The sequence below is a fragment of the Aythya ferina genome, assembly GCF_964211825.1.
Source record: "Aythya ferina genome assembly, chromosome: 3".
Lineage (NCBI taxonomy): Eukaryota > Metazoa > Chordata > Aves > Anseriformes > Anatidae > Aythya > Aythya ferina.
The window spans coordinates 55,614,318-55,638,215 of NC_140298.1; the positions used below are offsets into that span (position 1 = coordinate 55,614,318).

At 40.8% G+C, this 23,898-nt stretch overlaps 1 protein-coding gene and 1 long non-coding RNA gene across 6 annotated transcripts in view; both read left to right on the forward strand.

The window, feature by feature from the left end:
- Positions 1–240: 240 nt before the first annotated feature.
- Positions 241–3,305, forward strand: LOC311435136. The gene is made up of 2 exons (XR_014691954.1): positions 241–1,543; positions 2,876–3,305. It is a non-coding gene; the product is annotated as an uncharacterized lncRNA (long non-coding RNA).
- A 5,908-nt stretch (positions 3,306–9,213) lies between these two features.
- TULP4 (TUB like protein 4) overlaps positions 9,214–23,898 on the forward strand; it is a 154,233-nt gene continuing 139,548 nt past the window's right edge. For 3 of the 5 annotated variants that reach the window (XR_014691952.1, XM_084515782.1, XM_084515786.1), the window contains exon 1: positions 9,214–9,349. The gene's annotated coding sequence lies outside the window, so the exon portion shown is untranslated. Of the gene's footprint in view, positions 9,350–9,402; positions 9,712–15,530; positions 15,866–23,898 lie in introns of those variants that run through there. The other 2 variants (XM_084515784.1, XM_084515783.1) reach the window with 2 other exon arrangements.

Below are 23,898 nucleotides of genomic sequence, written 5' to 3' on the forward strand. Positions count from 1 at the left end.
GATTTTTCATTTTGAGTCTGGTAAAGTTGTTGCAGTTCTTGTCTTTTCTCATGGCTAATTGTACGACATTGTTATTGTATATAGTTTTGGTTATATTTGCTTTGGTTTTCCAGCAATAATTGGCATGTATAATACAGAGGGGTAAAATTTCTACCCTATATAAACATTTATGCCTGCCTTCTTATACCTTTTTTTTTTTTTTTCCCTAGTAAACAGGCATAGGATTTTTAACTTCTAAAGAATTTCCTCCTTATGTCCAATTTAAACCTAATCTAATCTCTTTTAGTTTAAAGCCATTTCCCCATGGCCTGTCACTTCACTCCCTGACAGAGTCCCTTCCCAGCTTTCCTGTAGGCCCCCTTTAGGTACTGGAAGGCCGCTGTAAGGTTTCCCTGGAGCCTTCTCCAGGCTGAACAAGCTCAACTCCCTTAGCAAGTCTTCTAAATGCTAATTTAACATTTCTATCCATATCTAGTGAAGTTTTTGTTTTGTTTTGTGTTTTGCTGGTATGCGGCCTAGGGTTAGGCCCTGCCTGAGCCTTGGAAATGGAGCTGAAATGACAGACTTCTTTGTTGCTTCCTGGTGAAGCAGCACACTTTATCTTGATGAGCTTTCACTGCTAGGGGTTGAGGTGGTGCTCAGCATCCTGCCTTCAGTCTGAGCTGAAAGCCCCTAGAAAAAGGAATTAGAAAACAAGACTTATGAGGAGCAGCTGAGGGAACCGGGATTGCTTAGTCTGGAGAAAAGTAGGCTTAGGGGAGACTTCATTGCTCCCTACAACTACCTGAAAGGAGGTTGTAGGGAGGTGAGTGTCTGTCTCTTTTCTCAAGTGTCAAGTGACAAGATGCAAGGAAATGACCTCAGGGTGCACCAGGGGAAGTTTGGACTGGATGGCAGAAAGAATCTCTTAGTGGAGAGGCTGGCCAAGCATTCAGACTGGCTGCCCAGGGAAGTGGTGGAGTCCCCAGCCCTGAAGCCATTTGAGAGATGTGTGGATGTGGCACTTAGGGGCATGCTTCAGTGGTGGACTTAGTAGTGTTAAGGTGATGGTTGGACTTGATGATTTTGAAGGTGTTTTCCAACCTAAAGGATTCTATGATCTAGCCTAATGGAGGAATAGCACCGTAGGGCTATCACCTAAGGGATGCTTACTTGAACTTCATTTGTTACCTTCTAATTACTTATACTTAGAAGTTCTAAAAAACCTTGTAAGTTCACTTGGTTGTGTTTTTTGATGTGAACAGTTGCTTTTGAGTAGTAATTAACTTTAAACAGATTGATCAGTATCACTTTCATAAACACAAATGCAGATTGTAATTAATTTCTTTGCATGGTATGAACACATAAGACCCCTTTTCTTCCCTCTAGTGCAACAGTAAGCCAAGGGAGACTAATTGTCCAGTGCAGTAACGGAGGAAAAAAAAAAGCAAACATTACAGAGAATGGATGTAGGCATAAAGATAAAGAAACTGTTGAAAGAAAACTGAGAGAACCCAGATTCAGGCGCTTTACAGCTAAGCTGTCAGTGTTTCTTCATAAAAAGGTAAGCATCTGAATCCATGTGTAATGGAGAATGATGAGGCTTTTATTTGATTTAATGTGCTTCCATGTATAATGATAGTTTGGTTTTTGTTCTGTGTAGCACAGTGCTAAAAGCCAAATGGCTACAATGTGGTGTGCTGTACAAAAATTTATCCAAGCTCTGTACATTAAGAAAAAAATTTACAATTTTTGCAGAATTGCAGGGTATATTCTAAAGCATATCTTGAGTCTTTTTTTTTTTTTTTAATGCAGCATAGTGACAGATTTTACTGTTTTTTTTTTTTTTTTTTCTCATTCATGTTAACTCTGTGGGGCCACCTCAAGTATGTGAGAATAAACTAGAGAATGTGTTTTATGCATTGACAAGATTGTTTACTGTGACTTGTAGATAATGGGATTTTGTGGCACCATTGAAATAGCTTATTTTAACTTTTCTTAGTTGTCATCATCACCATAAGTGTCCAATTTCAGTCAGCCCCGAGGCTGAGCCTGCAGAAGTAAATCTCTAAAAAACGAATCTAAAAATATATTGATATAATCTGTACATGTAAAAATACATATACAATCAGAGGCTGAGAGGTAATTTTTGCTTTTCCAAACAGACAATAAGCCATTGAAGAAAAACAGTAAGCTTTTTGTAATCTTTTTGCATTTCCCAATTCCAAAGCAGGTTCTGATCTTCTCTCCCCACTGACTAGTTCGTTATCCCACAGATGATCCCATTAAAGGTGGCGGAGTTCACTGTGAAATGAGGCATTACTCAGTGTGGCAGAATTGGGTCTCCCTGTCTGTTCTGTAGTTCAGACTTTGGCAAAGCTGACAAAATTAAGATACAATAAATTGGAGAAGTTTATAATGATAGATGAACAAATTTGCCCCAAATTAAGTCATCTTAAAGACATTATCTTTGGTTTTATGACTTAGAACTGATGAGGAAAGGAAAAGGAATAGGCACTCGGATAGAAATAAAATGCGGAGTCTTTTTTCCTGTGTAAAAGAATTAATATTTTACCCATCTTTGTCTCACATCAGAAGAGGTTTGAGATTGAAGGTTTAACAATTCAAAGGCAGACCAGTAAGGGGAGCTCTTACCAGTATTTTAAACTGCTCTTTCTAAAATTGCTGCAGCATAGGTAATGGTAGGTCACAGCTTTATTGTGCTTTGAAACATTAGTATCTTTCGCTCTGCATATGCTTTAAGCTACAGATGGACAATTTTAACTACAAAGGATCCCACTAGGAAGATATTTATAGCCAGGGAGTTTGGAATGCAGTCACTAACTCTGACATTTGTTCGATGTCTAGTTATCTAATGTTTTCTTTCTATGCTTAGGTGCAGAATCCTGCCATGTTATAATGGTGTCTGAAAGTTGGTCTTCTTTTCAGACATTACTACTGGTCCGAGTGTCTCCGCACCACTTGCCTGCCTTTGGAGCTGCTCTGTATTAAGTTACATCATTTTTAGCAAGTGTATATCAGAGGAAGACATTGCTGATCCAGTCAGAAGTACCTTCTATGAAGTTTTTTTATTTTCTCACATACAAAATGCATGTGATTTTAGGGTAGCTGGGTTTTTTTTGGTGCGCGTACTTACATAAGCTATTTAACCATACTGTATTGCAGTCTGCACTGGGGTTTTCTGTATCCCCAGGGTGTTGCTAGTAGTACATCAGAATGAGGCATGGAACATTTTCCCTGATTTCCCCCCAAAGTAAATAGCTTTATTGAGTTTGGCTTACCTTTATATACAAGTGGGGGGGGGGGGGGGGGGGGGGGAAGGTCACTTATGTTCCCTAAAAACCAGCAGCAACTACGACAACAAAAACTTTGAGAAACATCTACTGATTGAGTTTTAATATGAGGAGGAAAAAACAACAACAACAAAAACTAATATCTTGGACACTAGTGGTTGTATTTTTCATGTAGGAAAAAGTGGTAATTTTCTCTGCCCTACTTGTACAGCAGTGATAAGCAGATGAATTGCAGAATAGAAACTGACTATAAAATTGCTATTCAGTAAACATTTTTTAAGTGAAAAATGTAGAGTGTTGCTAGCTCTTAGCTTGTTGTGCTTGAGCAATCTAGGTGTTAGTGACAACAGCAAGTATAAAGTTCCAGGAAGAAATGTCATTTTAAAATTAATAGCTGTATTTTACTAAAAGAAAGACTAATAATACATATGCAGGAATGAATTTGAACACATGGAAGAAAATCCGCCCAAAACTGAAACACTGACAGGTAATTGATCTCCTGTTTAACTAGTCTCCTGGGAAGAAAACAGCAAGCAAAATTTCTGGATGACTATAGATTGAAGGGGCTGACAGCTAGATCTACAGTTGTTCATTTTTCCATAACAGCAAAGATGGACCCAGTTGTAAATTACAGGGAGTTGGGAATAATGCCTGTCTTTGTAGAAGTGAAGAGATGACTTGCAGACAAGAAAAGTGTGGCAAATTTGTGCAATGTTGGCGTAGCTCGTAGTGACAGGTAAACTTACTAAGCAAACCTCTGTGATCTGTCAGCAGTGTTGGTTGTATTCTTGCTGTTATGAAGGTAAAGGGTGAGAGCAGGAGATTACACTCAAAAAATAATTCCGTATCAAAACAAACAAACAAAAGCTTGCAATTAACTAGAATTTAATTGGTTTACAGCAGGTCCTGTATTTATCATCAGAGCCAACACATCATGATGACCGTGAGAGCATGTTTTCTTCATGCTAGGTCTATTATTCTATTCTGTTTCTGTCCTAGATGGGACTGCTTTTCTAAGTGGAATGATAATGTAGTTTTGCTCCATATTAATCTCTGATTTCTCCTACAGTGGCAACTTTATTGGGTGTTAAATATGTTTTGCCTGCATGTGTTGTGTGTGTATGACTAGGTATATAGGTATCCTAGAACTTAGGGATTCAGCAGCAATGAGCAACCTTTCAATGATGACAGCCTTCTCTCAGTATCATCGACCAGTTTGAAATGAAGATATGAAAGAAAAATCATCTCTCTTTAGCTGTATTGTGAAGCATGCTCCCTGCATTTGGTTTTGCTTACTGGTTGGTCTGAACTGAGACTAATTATATCATTTAATTTTGGGAAAGTTTTAAAGGCTGTATAAAATCAAGAAAAGGGAGGCCTTGTTCCTCAGTATTCAAGGGATACTTGAAATGGACATTGTCAAACACAGCCAATGTGACAGAGGACTCTGACATCTTTGTGATGATGACCAGGTTGCCATTTGGGAAAAGGCAGTTGCAAAAAACATTTGAGAAGACCAGGAGAGTAGGGATGAAGTGCAAGCAAAGCTCAACATATGAACAAATCTGTGTGGAGGATCAGGGAATGTGAAGATTTGTGATCCTGTAAATGTTTTCCCTGCTTTGAATAGCTTTTTTTTTTATTTTATTTTATTTTTTTTAATGCCAAAGAATCATAGAAAAATTAAGGTTGGAAAAGACCTCCAAGATCATCTTGTCCAACCATCACCCTACTACCAATGTCACCCACTACACCATGTCCCTATGCACCAGGTCCAACCTTTCCTTGAACACCCCCAGGGATGGTGACTCCACCACCCCCCTGAACAACGCGTTCCAGTGCCTGACTGCTCTTTCTGAGAAAAAATATCTTGTTCTAATTGTTGCAGAGCAGTGCTTACATGGAGTCAAGGACTTTCCAGCTTCTCACCATGCCCTGCCAGTGAGGAGGCTGGGGGTGCAGCAGGAGCTGGGAGGGGACAGACCCAGGACCACTGACCCCAACTGGCCAAAGGGGTATTCTGTACCATACGGCCTCAGGTAAAGAGATTTCTGCCTGTTTAGTCTCCTGTGTGACAATAAGAGTGAGAAGAATCTGTAGAGGGTGGGAAGGAGAGATTCTGAGGGTGTATCTGTTTCAGAAGGTGGTTCCTAAAGTTGTTTGCTCCAAGTATTAGAAATCTTGTCAATATGTAGAATTACTCTACTTCATTTCTTTCTTTAAATGTACTATGAAGCATAAAACTGTGGAGGTGCTGGAGAGAAATTTGGTTATTTATATTGCTAAGCACAAGAAGCAATAGTGAAGGAGCCATTCATGTAGTGGATTTATTCATTATCGTCATAGTTACAATGGAGATGATAACCAAAACAAGTCATAGGAGCAAAGAGAAGACTGTACAGAGATATAAATGGCATAAATTCAAGACAAGTAGTCAGACATTGGCAACATTTCACTTTTGCTCAAGCTTGAGATTAATCACTTGTGCCAGTATTTCAAAGTTTCTACTAGTCAGGGTGCTTGCCTTGGGACATCTGGGGCAGAATCATACGTTAAATTTGCTGGAAACTTGTACGCAGCATAATCTTGCAGTGCGTTCTCCTACTGTTAAATCTACAGATTAACTCTACTGATAAAATAAATTCAAAGGGCTTAAATAATCATGTTCATTTATAGGACTACACACAGCAAATGTAGACATCATGCTGTAACTATTTTATTTATTAGGAACTGATATTTGAGTTTGCAACCATCTCTGTATTTATTTTTTTTTCTACTATGCAGGGTGATAGTACAGAGGATAGTTATTTTGGGCTTTGGTGATAAACTGTTGTTATAATTGTGGTGCTTAACACCTTTTGATATCTTATATGAGTATTTTGATGACTTCTCTCTTACTCTTCCATATTTTTAATGAATTCTGGTTTTGTACTTCAGTGTTGTCAACACTGAATTTGGGAAAAAAGGATTGGTTAAGTTTTGCTGTGCCATCTTCTTGGACTACTTGTGAGACCACACTTTGAAATGATAAGAAGTTTTGCAGAATCTGTAAATATGATATGGTTTTCTGTCGATTTAAACTTTAAAAACATACAAATTTGTCAGCCATGAAAGCACTTGTCTGAGAAGGGTAGGGACATTAGAATCACTTCAATCAGCTGCTATTTATTTTAATACTTTAATGTGGGCTTTGCTGAGAAAGTTATTAATATAACTTTTTTTTTTTTTTTTTAATATTCAAAGGTCTTACTTTCAACTAGGGTTTCATAATACTAAACTTAGGGGTGCTAAGCTGATGTAGCAAATGAAATAGGCAAAAAAATAGATGGTGTCTACTTAATAGAGTAATATATAGACAGAATCATGTCTGTCTCTCCTGGCCCTTCTCTGTGTGCATTTCAGGTTTAATTTATATTTCTTCAGTACCAGTGATCACAACTGTATGCAGTATTTTAGGTGATGTCTTCACAGTACCAGTGCGACAGCATTTATATTCCAGATCTCTCTTGGAAAAAAACTCAATTGATACTCCCCTGGGAGTATTGTGCTTTTTCTCGATCTCTTCAGATTGATGCCTCATGGATATTCTGTTATTGACGGGCCGGGCAGATACAATTTTTTCTTGTCTTCTCTTTTCAGCTGATGCTTTCAGTTTAAAATTAACACGTTAAAGTCCTTAAATTCATGGTTTTGAACTCTGTACTCCTATTCCATCCCTTTTTTATTAGTCTGCTTCTATGTGCCATCTATTCTTTTCTGATACATATTCTGATTCTAATCTGTTTTGTTTCTCCTCAGGTTCGTCTCATCAGCAAATTTTATTGGCATACTCGTGTTTTTGCTCTAAGGTCAACTAACAACTATTAAACTGAACAGTATTATGGTTGATTGTTCAGGGACTCTGTAGCATCTCTTCAGTGTGCTTTCTTTTGAGCACAATCCACTACCATCCTTACTAGTTTCTCTTCCTTGCCATCTGTACTAATCCTCATCTCTTAAATTTAATTAAACTCACCATTTCAAATGCTGAGTTAAGATATATACATGAATATATCTACCTTGTTTAGTAGAAACAAACATACAAAGGCTGCAGTTCTATGCAAATCAGTCTATATTGCTTCTTTTTCCCGTTTACTGAAGTGTCTTGTTCTTCCCTGCAAAATGTTTTTCAAATCCTTATGTGCCATTTAAACCAGATAAATAATTCTGAATTTGCCCTTGTTGTTCCCTTTCCTGAATACAGGCACAATGTCTTCTCTTATATATACTAGGGTTGGCACACTTGGTTTAAAAAACAAAACAAAACCAAAACTGTTGCTCCTTGTAATGCATCAGTTCTTTCAGTATCCTGGGATGGTATCTTGTTTTCCCTGTTCCAGTTACATTAAGCTCCTCAAAGAGGGAAAAAAATGCACGTGGAAGGATGGAACTGCTTCTACAATGAAAATGCAGCAGGAGGAAACAGGAGCAAATGCTAGTCAATTGGAGGCTCTGGTTAATTGCCAGTCAGCCTGGCTATTCTCAGCTACTGAGAAAATCCTTCCTCTTCTGGGGGACCTGCCCAGGCAGGCTGACCTGTTTCCTTCTCTGATCCATTCATTCCCCTCTGATAGAGGGAAAAATGTGAGGTTAGTTACATCAAATGGAAAGTGCCTTTTAGAGTCAGTGTATAAAACAAATAAAAATGAGTTAAGTTTTCATGTGGAAAAAATATGAGTAATTTGTGTTTGAAGCAGTGACCAAGACTGTCTGTGAAACTCTTCAATGCACTTCTATAAACATTACAGTTTTTGTCTTCTGTTTTTGCTTTGGAAGCTGAGGGCATTTCTGAACTGCAAGGATACTCCTGGGTTCCAGTCCTGCAAATCAAGGACTTTATTTGAGCTTGCTGTTACTCTGTTTCCGCATGTGCTGTAGTCCCTCCCTGATCTGGAATCAGGACTTGTTGACTCCTACATGCAGAGGAAAAAATATGGGGCATTGCTCCCCTGTTGCAAGGTTTAAACATAGCCTCTGGTTCTTGTTCCAGAGACTTGTGCACATCTGTGTGAATTTGGTTTTGGAAAAAGAAGGTATTATGTTGATGGCATGAGCTCCAGGGATGGCGAGATAGTCAAGCTTCCTTCCTGTGTATTTTCTTTCAGTCCTCAGTGTGTACTAGGGTACAGGATGGGTAAGAACGCTGCAAGGTAGCACTCAAAGTCATGATCATAGTTTATGGTGGCTGGTGAATAAATACCAAGAAGAGCTTTCTCCTGTGATTTTTGAACCCAGCTGCAGAGGACTTCTGACACAGCTGAGGGTAGAGACTAACGGGCAGCGCAGTTACTGGATGCAGCAGTTCCTGTGCTGCTGGGGAAGAGGATGGGAATACAAAGGTGGTTAAAGCTGCAGTCGTGTTTTGGAAACCTCTTGGTGACACTTTTAGTGTCTATTACCTAAAATCCTGAGGCTCATGACAGACTCGTGACCTAAGGCAGGAGCCGATAAACAACCCAGTGATAGCAGTAAGTGTTTTTATCCCCTCAGAATTTTATGCTGAGCACCAGAACAGCCCTTTTAAGCCTGCCGGTCAGGGCGTATCCCCTTGGTCGCTGCTCCTGTGGCAGCTGTCGCCCAGGGCCCGGGCTCTCCTCAGCTCACGGGCGGGCGCTGCCCGTGCTGGCACCCTGGGAAATGGAGTCCCACCTCCCCAACAAGCCTGCCTTCAGCTGCAGGGCCCGACCCGCTGGGCCGCGTGTGGCAGCTGCCCCCCTCCTGCTAAGCATTGCTCCCAACGCCCCGCTCCCAGCCGCGACCCCGCGCCCGCCATTTTGGGCCTCGGCGCCCCTCAGCTTGGCGCCCCCCCATGCCCGGGCCGGAGGGGCGGGGCCGCGCGGGCTCACGTGACGGCGGGGTCACGTGGCGGGGGAGCCGGGCCCAGCCGCCGCCGCCGCCGCCGCTCCGGGAGCGGCGAGAGACGGAGCCGGGCGGGCGCGGGGCGGGGACGGGACGGGGGCCCGGGGCTGCGAGCGGTCCCCGCCGCCGCCGCCACCAGCACGACCACCGCCTCTGAGGTGAGCACGGGGGGCTGCCGCCGCTGCGGGCGGCTCCGCAGCTGCCGTCCTTTTGTTCCGGTGGGCGGCCCCGGGAGGGCAGCCGGTGGCGGGCGGGGGGCTCGGCCGTTAACGGCACCCTAACGGTAACGGCAACGGTAACGGCAACGGCCGCGCCGGGCTGGGCGGCGGGCCGCCGGTACACCCCCTGCACCCCCCATATCCCCCAATATCGCCGCTAAACCCCATCCCCGGTGCCCCCCCCCGGTACCCTCCGGTGCCCCCCGGTGCCTGCAGGGGTTTCGGTAAGGAGAAGGGGAGGCCCCCGGTGCCGCTGTAGCCGCTCCCCGAGGCGCCCGTTGAGATCTGCCCGGCCGGGTTAGGTAAGAGCGCCGTGGGAGCGAGGGCTGGGGGGTGAAGCCGCTTCCTAATGGCTGGCTGCGAAAGGCAGCCCCGAAATTGAGGGTTGGCAGCCTAAAACGGCCCTTTAGGGGAAGGCAGAGCGGCAAGGACCTGCACGGAATCTGCAAAAACTTGCTCAGGAAAGCGGGGCTTTTCCCACGCTATTGACACCTTCGGAGACGATTATAAGAGCCACTCACCTTTAACTACTTCTGTTTAACCTTAAATACTCAATTTCTCTTTAAAAATCGTATTAACGGAACAGATTCCTCATTACATCCACATTTCTGGTCAGGCTGCTTCAATAATGCCATCACGGGTCTTTCCGTGATAGCAAAATCCCGGTGGTCCCTAGGGACGCCGGCTAACAACCCGATCCTGGAGAAACACCTCCCTGCCAGCAGCTCCCAGCCTGCTGCCGGCTCTCACAAGGAGGATTTGCACGAGTGGACCCCGTTCTTCATAGGCAACGTGAATGTCAAGTGAGGTAGAGGTGTTTCAAGAAATTGTGTTTTTCCCCCAACCTCCAGTGGGGTATTGTCAGGAGGTGGCTGTCGGTGTTTGTGGGGTTGAGGTGAAGGTAACAGGTGTGTGTGTGGATAGACATTTTAAGAATTGAAAACATCTTGGAAAACCGACAGCTCGAACTGTTGACTGACTCAAACTGAATGACTTTCATGGAAAGAGGATTTTTTCTATTTTTATTTTTTTTGGTACAATGCATTGCTGCCTCCAGCAACAGCCTGTGGAATTTGTTCTCACCTAGTCAACAGATGTTTAAAACCCTTCAAATATTTATCTGTTCTAAAAAAGCCCACTCGTTTTGTGAACTGAGTTCAGGATGGCTTGTTTATTCAATGTATTGTATCAGTAAGATGATGAACAGATTTAAGTGGTTCTCTTGTAGGTTTCCAGCAAGAAAATTGTTGCAATGTAACTTCCCTTACCTCGCTGAATGACATTTTCATCACAGAAATGATTGGTTCTGCTGAACTTCCAAACAAAAGTAATTTTGTTTATAACTAGCCTCTAGGAAAAAGCAGTACTTGTTTTATGTAATTATTAAGCATACTTAAAATACACAGCTTTTAAAAGTACTTTTCATTAGTAGGTCTCAAAACACCTCACGAAAGAATTCAGTGTAATTATTCTTTTCTTATCTGAGGGTAATTATTATTGTCTTATCTAGTGCTCATAAAGAGATCATTGTCTGCCTATGATTGCTCTAAGAAACCCTATAAAAAGGTCGAACAATAAAATCAGATTTCTTTATCACAAAAAATGATAAACTCACATTTGTGTTGTATTTTTTTCTTCTTAATGACACCTGAGGTCATTTCATACTGTACCTTCCATACCAAGGCTGGGAGCTAAGCCTGTGCTTTAAGTAGAGCAGACATCTCTGCTTAATCTCAGAAGAGACTCTGCAGAAGACTTAACCAAATTCATTGCTGAGTTAGAGAATGATTTGGGGTAGGTTTCGGTTCAGATGCTCAAAGTAATCGTGGTGCATGCCTTCCATTTCCACAGAGCGTGGCTGCAAAGAGGGTTTGTACAGATGTCTTTTGATACCTATTAGAAAGAGGCAGGTGTGGGGATTTTGTGTAGCCAGAATCTTCCTATTTTTGTGGTTTCCTTCCTCTTCAACGTGCAGAGCTGGTCAGGCACAGTGATTTGGAATCTCGCATTTATTTATTTTTTTGGGACTGGATTTCTTCTGCTTCAGTGCCCTATTTTTTTGTAATGCATCTGGTAGCAGAACAAACCTCTGGTACTAGAGGTCCAAGGTACGCACTCTAAAATTGTTTTCCAACTATGTCTACCAATTTCAGTGTGCAGATTATTATCACTAATTATATTATGGGTGCATTTTAATATGCAGTTAAGTTTAAGACTTTAGATCCCCTATACTAGTTCGATGGTTTCTTAAATAGAGCAGAAAACCATTCATTTGTGCTCTAATGCAAGACAATAAAAGCATTGTCATTTAGGGAAAAAAAGCATAAGTTAGGAAATATACAAAAGAGTTGATATTGGAAGTGTTATTGTTTTATTTGTATGGGAACTCCTTGTGATCCTATCCCAAAACAATAGTTATGTAACTTGGGTCTAAGCTCTAGATCCTTTGTTAATGGGGGACTATGGCTTCTCTACTGTAAGGAAACATCTGTGGACGGCCTTATAGGTGCCATCAGTGATTTCATTTGACTCCATGTCCAAACAGGGCTTGCTTGTAGGCAGAGTGGGATCTAGACTCATTAAATCTGCATGGATTCAGATTACTTGAGGTGGGGGGGAAAAGTTCCAAGAGCTCCAGTTTCCAACAGGAAACTTTTCTGCGTATTTTAGTTTTCATTTTGTGACCCAGCATCTCTGCTCTTGGGTGTGTGGGACCGTTATTTTCATCCTTGCTTGTATACTTGATCGGTTATTTCTGTGTTATTTTTAACTAATGCCTTTGTTTACACCATTTCGCAGTACTTAAAAGTTTAATATCTTTTAAATGGTCTATAGTAATAGTTTTCACTTTGTGCTTATACCTACAAAAGCCCTTAGTGCTCCTCAGCTGCTCATCAAATCCTACATATAGCTATAGTACATCAGAGCTGGTCTGGAGAACTTCCCACTGGAAATCCGAGCTGCTTGCATGGCATGGGGGTCCTGGTTCGTTTGTGAATGTTGCCTCCCGCACAGTTTCAGAGCTAGCAGATCCTGCTGGGAGTCATATGCTCTCCTAGTTTCCTGGGTTCAAATCCTCCCCAATGTCCTTGTCTAGTGCAGAACACTTTTTGCAAAAGATGCATTTGAAGATTAACTTTCCTACTAGAATATAAGAGATTTAGCGCTTCTCAGTACTACTGTCAGTCTGTCCTGTCGTTTGTCTTTTTTGCTTTGTACATGTGATGGAATAGATTCCTCTCCTTTGAAGACATTCTTCTCATTAAATATTTGCCAAAGCAAATATCTTGACACCTAAACTGACTTCTAAATAAAATCTTCAAATGTCTCATTCATTAGTTTGAATAATGATTGCAAAGTAAAATTTAGAGGAAGGCCAAACACATCTATTCACCTAGCCATTTGAAGAAAATTACTGCAAATACTTTCCTGGTGTTACTTGGCACCATTTAAGCAGATGAAAACTGTAGGAAGGACTAATGAGTGCTGGATACAGCATGAAACAAAAGAGGTGTTTTGAATGTATACTAAAAATACTGTCGAAGAAGTGCGTGGGAAGATAAGCAGGAATAAAGTCATTGCGAAAAGCAGAGGTTGGTTGCCCACTGTGGTTGCGGTGGGTCACAGTCTGCAGGAGGCTCTTAGTTGGAAAAAGACCTCAGCTGACAGGGTGCTTAAATTGGGAGGGGGCAGCATGAGGGGTTACACGTGCTCATGTTTGTGTTGGGGGGTGTCTGCACAGTGGGAGCCCTGAGCTGCCGGGCACCTAAATTTCACTTGTAATGTTCCCACTGCCTGTCCTCAATAAAGAACAGGTCTCCCTGTCTCAGTGGCATGGTGGAGTGACCTCTAGGAAATCCTTACATTTATAAATAACTGAAAACCAAAACACAACCCCAAAGATCTACCTGTCTAATATCTGGCTAAAATACATGAAAGGGAGGTTGACTAACACGAACCCGCTGTTGCAGACAAGATAGGCTGTGGATAATAGTTAACATTGTATAAAAATATCAGAAACGTTACTCAGAAAGCTATTTTAGGTGTTAAGTAAAACTTGAAAGGGGGAGTGATTTCAGCTAAGGGAGAAGGAGGAAGAGTTATATATTTGTGGTGTCTTCCCCTGCTCTCATGAGTGATGTAAGTATATTAAGAACTGCTGCTGTATAAATATCTTGGCTGCCATACAAGTGCCCTACATAGTGTTTGGAAATGAGGGAATTGAACAGTGTAGGTGTTGAAGCAGCTTTAGATATTTTACCTTCCTTTCTCCCGTGCATAGAAATACAGACCAAAGAACAGCATATGAGCTCAGACCAAAGGTGTTTTCTACATCAGTGCCTTGGTTTTTGACAGTGGAGGATGGCAGATGCCTAGGGAAAAGTATCCTGGGGCATGCAGGTAGCTGGGTATCTGAAGGAAGTATCACCAGCTTCTAGCAGGATATAGGTTAGGGGTCTCTGATTTGGTACTTAATCATTTAGCTTTTAATATTTGTGAATTTATGCATATTTTTCTTTTATCCTCAGTCATCCTCCCAAAATAAGGCATTCCTGAATAATTTGGAAACAGAACAGTGTGTAATGAAATGGCTCTTTCCTAGTAGTCATTACTTGAATTTTTACTTCATTTGTAAAGGAAGAATGATGTAAATCGCTGTTTGGATTTGATTTGTTTGTTCCAGGCTTAGATTGCTCTGGAGACTTCCTAGCACCTTCCCTGTTTGATGTGAACTTATCCCTGGCTTGGATTTTTCCTTCCTCCTCTTCATTGTTGGTGTTTGTTAGTAGATCTTGAAGGATCTTTTCACTGATGCCTTAAGGCAGAGATCCTTAAGGCACTGTGTTCTTATTTTTTAATGTGTCGGAATAGAAAATGGCTCCTATTGTCTGGGAACTCTTTGCAAAATTAATTAGATGAAGCAATAAAGGTAGGTGAATTCTAGGAGAGAGATTTAAATAAATGCATTTGAATCTTATAAAGACATGGGAAGCTATGCAGTGAAAATCTGCTGTCTTGGATGAATGATCAAGGGATAAAATTGAACAAGCTTATGTTACTAGTATGAGATTTGGAACCGTTTGCAGCTTTTCCAAAGTGCAGATAAAAATGGGAGAAGAGATGTGGTTCTTCTAAAGATACCTATAGCAAGCCCTATTATGATAATAGGCCACCTCGAGCAAGAATAGTCTGTTTCTGTGAACCAAAAAAAAATCTGTGCAGCAACAGGGCTCTATTAAAAGCAAACACAAATCATAGGATTAAGTGATTAAGTCATCTTCCTCTGAGTTACAGACCTCTCAGAGGTGGATTCCTTCCAGATTTTGCCAACCTGCTGAGGAGCTATTCTTGCTTTCTTTATAGCAGTAGAATACCTCTGTGGAACATATATTAAATCCAATATACATTGTTCCCAGGGTTGCAAAGAGAATTTGGGGGTTTGGAAGTCTTCACTGTGGTAAGATCGAGGAAAGTACACTGTCTAAAAACGTATGCCTTGAGTTCAGTACTAGTGCCTGTACAATATTAGCTCCCCTCTTACATTTCCAGAAGATCAAGCACTTCTTTTTTATTAATAAAGAAACTGGCTTGGAAATTGTTCTTTCTTCAGAGGGGAGAACTGAGAGACCACTGACGTAAGAACAGTGTTACAGCACTGGAGGTGAATGAGAAGATTATATTGGGAAGTCTCATCATAGTTTTGCTTTCAATGCCGTGTTGGGGAGTTTTGCAATTGTAGTTAGTAATATACAGAGCAGATGGCCAGCACAGTGGTTGTTCTGGGCTAAAAGTGACCAGTAATGCTTCAAGATTTCGTAAAAGATAGTGCCCTGTTTTCACAGGATGCAAGAGTCTTTAGTCGCTGTCATTGGGAGGTTGAACACTTGACTTAATTCACTCATCCCTTTTCCCCTTTGGAATGTGGTGTAAATGCTTCTGGTGTGAGGAAACTTCTACTTGGTTTGGAGAAAAAGTATTTGTGATTTGATTGTCTAGTGTTGCAGCGACGGAACGAGCTCTTGCTGGTTTTAAAATAGTGTTGCTTATTGAAGCTCTAGAAATACTGGGAAAGCTTTGTTCTCTGGTTTGCATTTGAATGTGTTCTTCCTTCTTGTCCAAGGATGAGAGTGAAAAACGAGAGTCTTCATTGATGGAAACAGCCTGTTTTCTTCATGTTGGGCAGAGAATGAGCACTCCTAAAACAACCACGGGACCTTTGCGTGGGAAGTGATAACCTGCTTGTTAGAATGAGTCTCCAGGAGAAGATCTTTTACTCGTAAGGTTTTAGAAAGGAAAGATGTAATGGAACAGATGCGTCGTGAGGATTTGGGTTGTACTGATTTGCCTCCAGCTGCATTGTCACAGTTTTGACAAATATCACCTGATGACTGAGTGTCCGAACTGATGTGGAACTGTCTGTTTTCACTGGTGTTTACTTCTGCTGTGATTTGTTGGGTATGTAGACGAAGATTTCATTGCTTTCTGAGCCTAACGCTTACGCAAGCTCTTGGAATTCTCCCCTGGAATATTTTTTAAGAGGCTTGCTTTACTGCCTTTTTTTGCTGGCAGGACTAGTGTGAAAGCATTCAATGAAAGATCTTTAAGTGCTGATAATGTTCAGTTCTGTCTCCCTTTTGATTACCCCAAATTACATTGTTGACTGCATTTTTCCATACATAGGGTGGTAACGCTTGATAAAATTAGACCTGTGAAGATGCAGGTGGAATTGGGAAAGCACCAGAGAATGTACTAAACAGTATGTGACTTCTGAGCTTGTGTCCTTAGGCTATGTGCGTGTGAGCTTGTTCTTGTGTTTTGTGGTGTTTTTTTTTTTTTTTTTTTTTTTTTTCTTCACTGATTAGGACAATTTCTTCCCATCTTTCTGGTTAAGAGTTCTGACCCCATTTCATGGTTTCCTTCCATTGAAATTTACAGTTTTGTGTTATGCTAGGAGAGAATATGTTTTATAATTGCTTCCTTGTTTCTTCTACATCTTTATAGCAAATGCAGTCGGGAAAGAAATCTCATTTTGTTTCAGAACACCTCATTATGTTAGCTGATCTAAGGATCTAGCTGGAAAGTTGTCCCAGCTTAGAAATAAATAACAATTGCATGCACACAGACTTGGCTGCAGAGCGAGATCTATTTTTAGAGAAGGGTCCTGTCCTATTTTCACTTAATTTTAACGATGGTGAGTTTTACCTTCGTTTGAGACATCCTAATGACTTTTGGGTCTTACCCAGGCCTTCCTAATAGGTAAGTGTGTGAGTCCTCTGAGTCAGATTTCAGAGCCGTTTGTGTAGGGGAAGCCCCGCTTATCTGCCAGATAACCTCAGGTATTCCAGTCATTCCTGGGCTATGTCCGAGGCGCTGCCTCTGCTTGCCTGCTGTTTATGGAGCAGTCTTGTGACTGGGAAGCCAAAGGCAGGCTGCAAGAGGTTGCTGCCACATAAATCTAATGTATTAGAAAGCAACTGCAATCCCGTGTAGAACAGCATTCTGATGAAGTGTTTTTTCTTTTTTCTTTTTTTTTTTTTTTTTAATGAACCTGTGTTAGTTGAAGTTGCCAGTTACATTTGGGTTTTATTTTCTGTTGTCCATTGTTGGTGGTTACAGCGGCAGCCTGGGACTGCTTTTCTCCCAGTTCTGTCATGAGCTGCTGTATTGCCTTGAGGTGCTTAATTGTCTTTTACTCAGCTGTATGCTATTAGAATAATGTTGGTTTCTTACTTCTCCTAGGATCGCTGAGGCTAGCATAGCACTTTCAGGACACTGGATAAAAGATGTAATGTTCAGGGTCATGTTAAAAGAAACCACCACATAGTTGGACACAAGTTGAACATTGACTCAGCTGAGGATGAATAGGCTGGGTAAAGGTTAAAAAAAGGTGGAAAAAATATGAGAGGGTGAGCTATAAATACCGTTATGCAACTCCTTATTTCCTTTCTTTCTTGGTGATTCTTGGGATTGTGAGCTTGCACGACGTCTCTTACTCTCTGTAAACCATCAGACAGAGCGATGATGCTGTGAAGTAATGATTATTTGGAAAAGACTGGCCAAAAAACGCATCCAGTGTGAGGCATAACCAGACATCTCTGCTAAAGCACTACTGTAGTTGAAATACTCCTCCACCTGTTTGTAGCAGATAGCGAATCAAGGACTGTCTCTAAATTAAATGCAGTGTGTTGTGAGCCCTGGGTGGCAGCAGTGATGAGCCTGTATGATCCCTCCTTGGCAAGGGTGTGCTTGTGACAGAAGGGCTGATTGGGCAGCTTAGTGCGTTTCTCTCTCCTGTGTAGTAGGAAACACGGTTGTTGACTATTCAACTTCTTTTTATCCATAGAGATGCCTTTTGGCCACAGGTTTTTGGGTAAGGAGTGTTTTCATTTTTCACCATTCTTGTGTGATGTCTGTGTTTGCTGAAACAGAACGAATAAAGCAGGGGTGCTCTTTGCTTGAAAAATCTCATTGTACCTGCTTAGCATTGTTTCTGGAGGACAGACTCTTTAATTCCTGTAGCAATTTTCTTTAATATTTACTCAGCTATTATGCCTCAGATTTATGTTTGAATAGTACTGTGTATGATACGTGAAATACATTTTATCTTTATCATAGATAGGTTAAGGCCAGAATTAAGCATTAAGGTTATGTAGCCTAAGCTTCTAAATGGGACTGTCTGCATTTATGTGAAGGAGTTGGGTGTTAGTGGAAGCAGTGTTGTGTTTTTTGCATCCCCAACCTGCCTTTCCTCCCTTCTAAGAGAGTAATTATGGGATTTTCTATTGTCATTAGACTTAAATTCATGATCCGGGTGTGATGCTTGTTCTGTCATGTAGTCACATATTATTAGGTTTGATATGTTTGTTCTTTTGATATGTTTGTGTTTTCCTTCATTCAGTTACAGGTAGAGACCTTGCAAAAAGGAGAATTGTACTTGAAGGCAACAAGGCAAAGACAAAATTTCCTAAGTCGTGGAGAGGAGTAAGAGAAGGCAAGGAGGTCCTTGCCTCTCGTTTTGAGACTTATCAGTGTTTCACTGCAGATGTTTGTGTAGAAATGGGAGAAACTAAATTGAGTTCTCTCACGGTAATTTTCCTTGCTAGGTTTTTCAGATTGTGGTGCGAGGCTTCCTGGGTGTCTTGCCTTGAGCTGCTTGCCTGCTGTCTTTGTAAGGTGTCTTGTTTACCTCTTTTTTTTCCCTTCTGTTTTTTGGGAGACTTACTCTCTCACTCTTCAGAGGTTTACTTGCCTTCTTTGAATAGCTGTGTGAATTCAGGGTTCTCTCAGGGGCTTGAGTTTGTCAAAAGATGATACCCCTGTCATGTTTCTCGCCTTGTCCCTCTGCATTTTTGAGATTTTCTTTCAGGACAAGCTCCCGTGGCTGTGCTATTGATACTGTGCATTGTTCCTCAGAGTGGTACTGGTGAAGGCTTTTGCTGTCTGTACTCTGATGTTTGTTAGGTGGCCTGTACTGTAGCACTTCAGTCTTCTCTTTCAAGCTTTTCTTGTGGGATGTTTCAAAGCTGTCCATTCTAAAGTATGGATAAGTGCTAACAGGGAGGAGTAATAAAAACCCGTGGGAGATGCTGGTTTCCATACCAAATACAACTCTGAGAAGCGCACAGCTTATTGGGCAACAGTAAGATATCTAGTGCACTTTGCAGCACGCTTGCTGTGAACTGACAGCCAAGGACCTTTTGTTCAGTGTTTTGGAAAATTTCAGGCCCAGAACTCTACTGTTGACTTAGTCTGAGTATGTTTTTGTCTGAGTAGTGTTTTGACTATATATATATATATATATATATATAATCTGCTGCTCTGAAAATCCTGATATCTCTTCTCGTATTGAGGTTTTCACACTTAATATGCAGATATCCCCCACTCTGTGTTGTTTGGAGGATCAGAGGCTTAGGAAACGTTATGATACTTCAAACTTGGAGAGCTGTTTGCCCGAGCATCCATTCACGTGGAATATCTTCTGCATATTTTTTCTGATATTTACAAACAAAGTAAGAAAAGGCTTAAATTTTCTTAGAGTAATTTGTTTAGTCTGTTTGATTTTGTCCTCTAAATTTTGAAGTCCTTGGTGATGAGTCTAATTATCAACAAGACATTCTCTCATGCTGGTGATAAGTTTAAGTCTGCCTTGGGACAGTTGCCTCTTTAACGTGATGCCAGAGGAAAGCCTGAAATTGCTGCAGTATAGCAGCCTTCCTTATCAGCCAGAAAAGGAAAGTTTATTACAAGTGGCTTGTTAGATCCTCAGTATTATGGAAGTTCATTTTGTATAGTATATGGTAGTCAGAGCATCCTTCAGACAAACATTGTGGTTCTTTGTGGTTATGAGCAAAATCATCAGTATCCAAGCGTGTTTGGACCTTGAGCATGCGGGAAGATGTTTTGCTGAACCTATGCCTTGATCAGCTGTAAAGGTAATTTCGTACTTTCCACTGCTGGTTTTTGGTGCATGTATGTGTTGTACAAAAATTAAAATTAAATTAAGATATTCATTATATGGAGTTTTGGAGCTGGAACGGGCATACTGTTTGAGAAGAGGTATTTTTTGGTTCTGTCCTGTTCCCCTGGCCCCAGCTGTGGTATATGATTACAGCGATAGCCAAAAATCATAGAATTGTAGTGATTCTGGAAAGTGCCTGGAAAGAATCTAGCACGAGGATAAGTTTCCTTTCAGGTGTTTGAAATTTGTGTTCATTTTTTAAAGCAAACACATTGTATACTTCTATCAGTTGGGTCTTTATTTAAATAACATGGAAGGAATCACTGCCATCTTAATTGTTTCATCAGTATTTTATCTCTGTTTTGCTTTTTTTTTTTCCCTAATAACATACTGCCATCTCCCTATATGAATGTAAAGTGTCTCATTTATCAAGACAGGATTATCTTGCTGGATTTTATGAACATGTCATTCCTCATGTCAGGTGATTTAACATTTCATTGGCACGCTCATAAAAATTGCTTCAATAATTTTGATTGTTTTTACTTCTTTGAGTGTAAGAGCGTCTTCTAAATGTTGTTGCTAGAATGAAGGGCACAGATTTTTTCCCCACCCGTATCCCTAGGAAGCTAATGCATCATCCCTTATATTAGGTGGCAGATGACAGTGTAGTATGTGCTCTTGGCATGTTTACTCAGCCCAGGAAACTGATACCATGCCTGAAGTCTGATTCAGAGCTTCAGCACCATGGCTTCAAAACAAGATGGCATAAATCCCATGTGTTCATCTTTTTATCCTACTCTTCTACAACAGGCACCTGCTTGCTCCCTGTATGGCCTTAATTTATTGCCCCAGAAGGAAACTTGCTCCTTGTGCCTCTGCTGTCCTCTGAGGGATTCCCTCTGGCTCATCGGGCGCTGCCTGATGGGTGATGCTGTGACCTGATCTCTGCGGGAAGGGAGCAGATTAGTCACTGCTCAGGTTGGAGCCAGCTTCTAAAGATTGGCCTTACTGCTGCCACATGACACTGCAGAGCTCGACAAATAATTAAATTTTTTCTTCTTGTGTTTGTGCAAGTAGATTGCTTTGATTTGGGGTGGGGGAGAAGGTGGAAATACCAATTTCTGCTTGGCCTCTTTGTTAAGTGTCTGACAAAAGTGATGTTGATGCCATGTTCATCCATGTGAAACTGTGCATATGCTGAGGTTTGAGATGTGAAGAATTTCTCCCTTCCTGGTTTAAACAGAAAAAACAAACAAACAAAACTAATCAAAACCCAAACAAAAAAAACACACTAATCTGTCTAAAGCCCTTTAGCAGACAAATTGTGCTGAAGTCTGGCTGTGACAGTCTGATATTTCTTTTCCTGCTGTACCTGGTGGAGACTATCACCACTCCACTGCTGATTCATTAGGAGAGAATTTGTGCCTGTGTCTCGTACAGTTCACTTCAGAGTTTGGCTTTTTAGCTCAGCCTTATCTTTGTTGCCAGCTTTTAAACTGAGATTGAGAACCTATTTGTGTTGTGGTGGCAAAGCAGTTATATGTCCTAAATGGAAGAGGAGTTTTTTGTAGTCCAAACTTCTTTCATTTTATTTTTCTTTAGGATATGTTAGAGGGCATTTGCAGAGCAGCTAAGAAGGGATACAGAAATACATGTATTCTAAGTGTTAATTTATATCTAAGTTTTGCAGTAAATTTAGCCTTTAGCATAAGTCATTAAATTTAATTAAAATAGCTTTGCTAAGAAGTATGACGTCTACGTATTGCTTGACTATTTTTTGTTGAATTTTTAAAGTATATCAGATCACCAAAATGAGGGGAATCATGGGGTAAATATTTGGATTCAGGTTGCTGAAGGGGCATATCAGCTTGCAACAGATTTTCTTCAGTAGGCACAGACAGAAAATTGTGTGTTTATTTCAGTGTAGTTTTTGTGAATTTTTTTCTTCAAAATGAGAAAGTGTGAAAAGGCTTGTTTTAAAAGTGTAGCAAAAATGAAATGTGATGTTGAGATCTAGTAGTTCTGTTAGGGATGTGGTGTCCAGAAACAGTCACCTCCATCTACTAGCTAAAGATAGTGCTTCTGTTGTTACAAGACAAAACAAAACCAAACTTAATTCAGTTTTTAATGCAAAACATAACAAAGGTATATGCATCCAAAATGTCTATGTAGTTTTAGTTTATAAGTAACATTGTCTAAATCTCATAAAAATTAGGATTTGTGTAAATGGAATTGTATTGTCCTTTGAAACCAACCTGACACTTGCGAGTTTGCAAAATGATCCTCCACTGTAATCCTTTACAATACTGCAACTTTTTTTTCCTACCACCAGCATCCATGGTGAGACTTGATTTGATGGTCGGCAGTGGTAATTTCTTCTTCTAGACTGGGTCTTGTAATGCTCATGAGTTTCTGTGTGTGCTTCCAGTGGTAGGGGTGTGCCTACGGTGTATGTCAGTGGTACCCACATGGCAGTTCAGAGAACATCTGGCCCAGAAAATGGGAAGGAACATTTACTGTTGATTAACATCAAATGTGAAAATTATCAACCTGAATAAATGTGTTTAAATTATGTAATTACTTAAATGGGTATGCATAATGGCATTCCAGTTAGCAAAAAGAAGTCTCAAATGTGGGGTGTAAGCTATGCTTATTTGCAAATCAGCATCCGTTTAAGGTTGCTATCTAGCAATAGGCTTTCCATCAGAAAAGAGAGGAGCAGAAATGCAGGATCAAAATTATATATTTAAATCAAGTTTCCTTGCTTGATGATTGAAATAATAGCCACACGTGGATATGGTAAATCGTTTTGAATTAACCTGGCCTGAGTGTGAACCGCAGGAGAAGCGTTTTGGCACACAATGTGTTTCACCAAATGTTGATGGATATTTTTAAACAGGAGAACAAAAAGCAGAATGTTGGTTATGGCTTTTCCTGTGAATCTAAAACAGGTAAGTTTCAAAGCTAGATGGAAACAGGAAAACATCTGATAAACTGTTCTGACTGAGTGACAGGGTCATAGCACAGGCTGGATGCCGGTAACAGTAAACTCTTGCTGCTTATTTTGATGCTGTCTTCTACTTCAGTGTTAAGGAAGATGCTCTATCTCCATCCCTTGGAGAAGGTCCACTGTCCAGCTGAACTGATCTAGTATCGTGCTGTTTCTGAAAGGTCTCCCCGCATCCAAGTCCCGTGGGTCCTGCCTGATGCAGCTCCGATGCTCAACTGCCCCTTCAGTGAGTTGATTCAGCTCCCTTAGCTCAGTTAATTCTCCTCACTTTATTTTCAGATATTTATTTTCTGTTGTTTTAAGGTGCTGAGTCTGCCCAAGGAGGAGTCAGACAGGCAGTAAGCAGAGGGATGAGGAGCAACCAAATCTGGGAAAACAGATTGGAATAGATCATGGGAGTGTTGGAAGTTAAGAAATCTTTGTGACATTGGCTGCTTTGAACAGTTTGCTTTCCTGGTAGGACTGTGCCTTTAGTTCCTTCATCTGCTACAACAGGAATCATGCTTGAGTACCTTACAAGATTGCTAAAAAGATTTTGTAACGTGTTCATTCAAGACATTGTAAGTACTGAGAAAGGGCTTATAGAAGCAATTCCGCCTTGCTGTATGCTGAATGTGCTGCTATTTTGCTGTAAAGAAATATTCCTTAAGAGATATTACGAAGATATTGAGTTACCATAGATAACAGCAATTCTGCTGTCCCATGTCAGCTGTGTAGTCACTTAAGGAGGAGGAACTTCAACATCTGTAAACTGGTGGATTCCAAAAGATAGGAAATATTAATAGATGTCACTGCCAAATTTAAATGAAATAGTTCTGAAAATGTTACAGAACTTTGTGTGTATTTAGGAGAACATTTTATTTAAAAATAATGGGAGAATGTGAAAAAGTGAGCTGTTTGAGTGCTGCAATAAAATAAACTAAGAATTAAAAAGCCATCATTCTGTCACTTTGTTGTGAAGTGCTGTGATAAATCGTAATTAAAGATAATAGTAAGGCCTCATTTGCTCTCAGAGCAAAT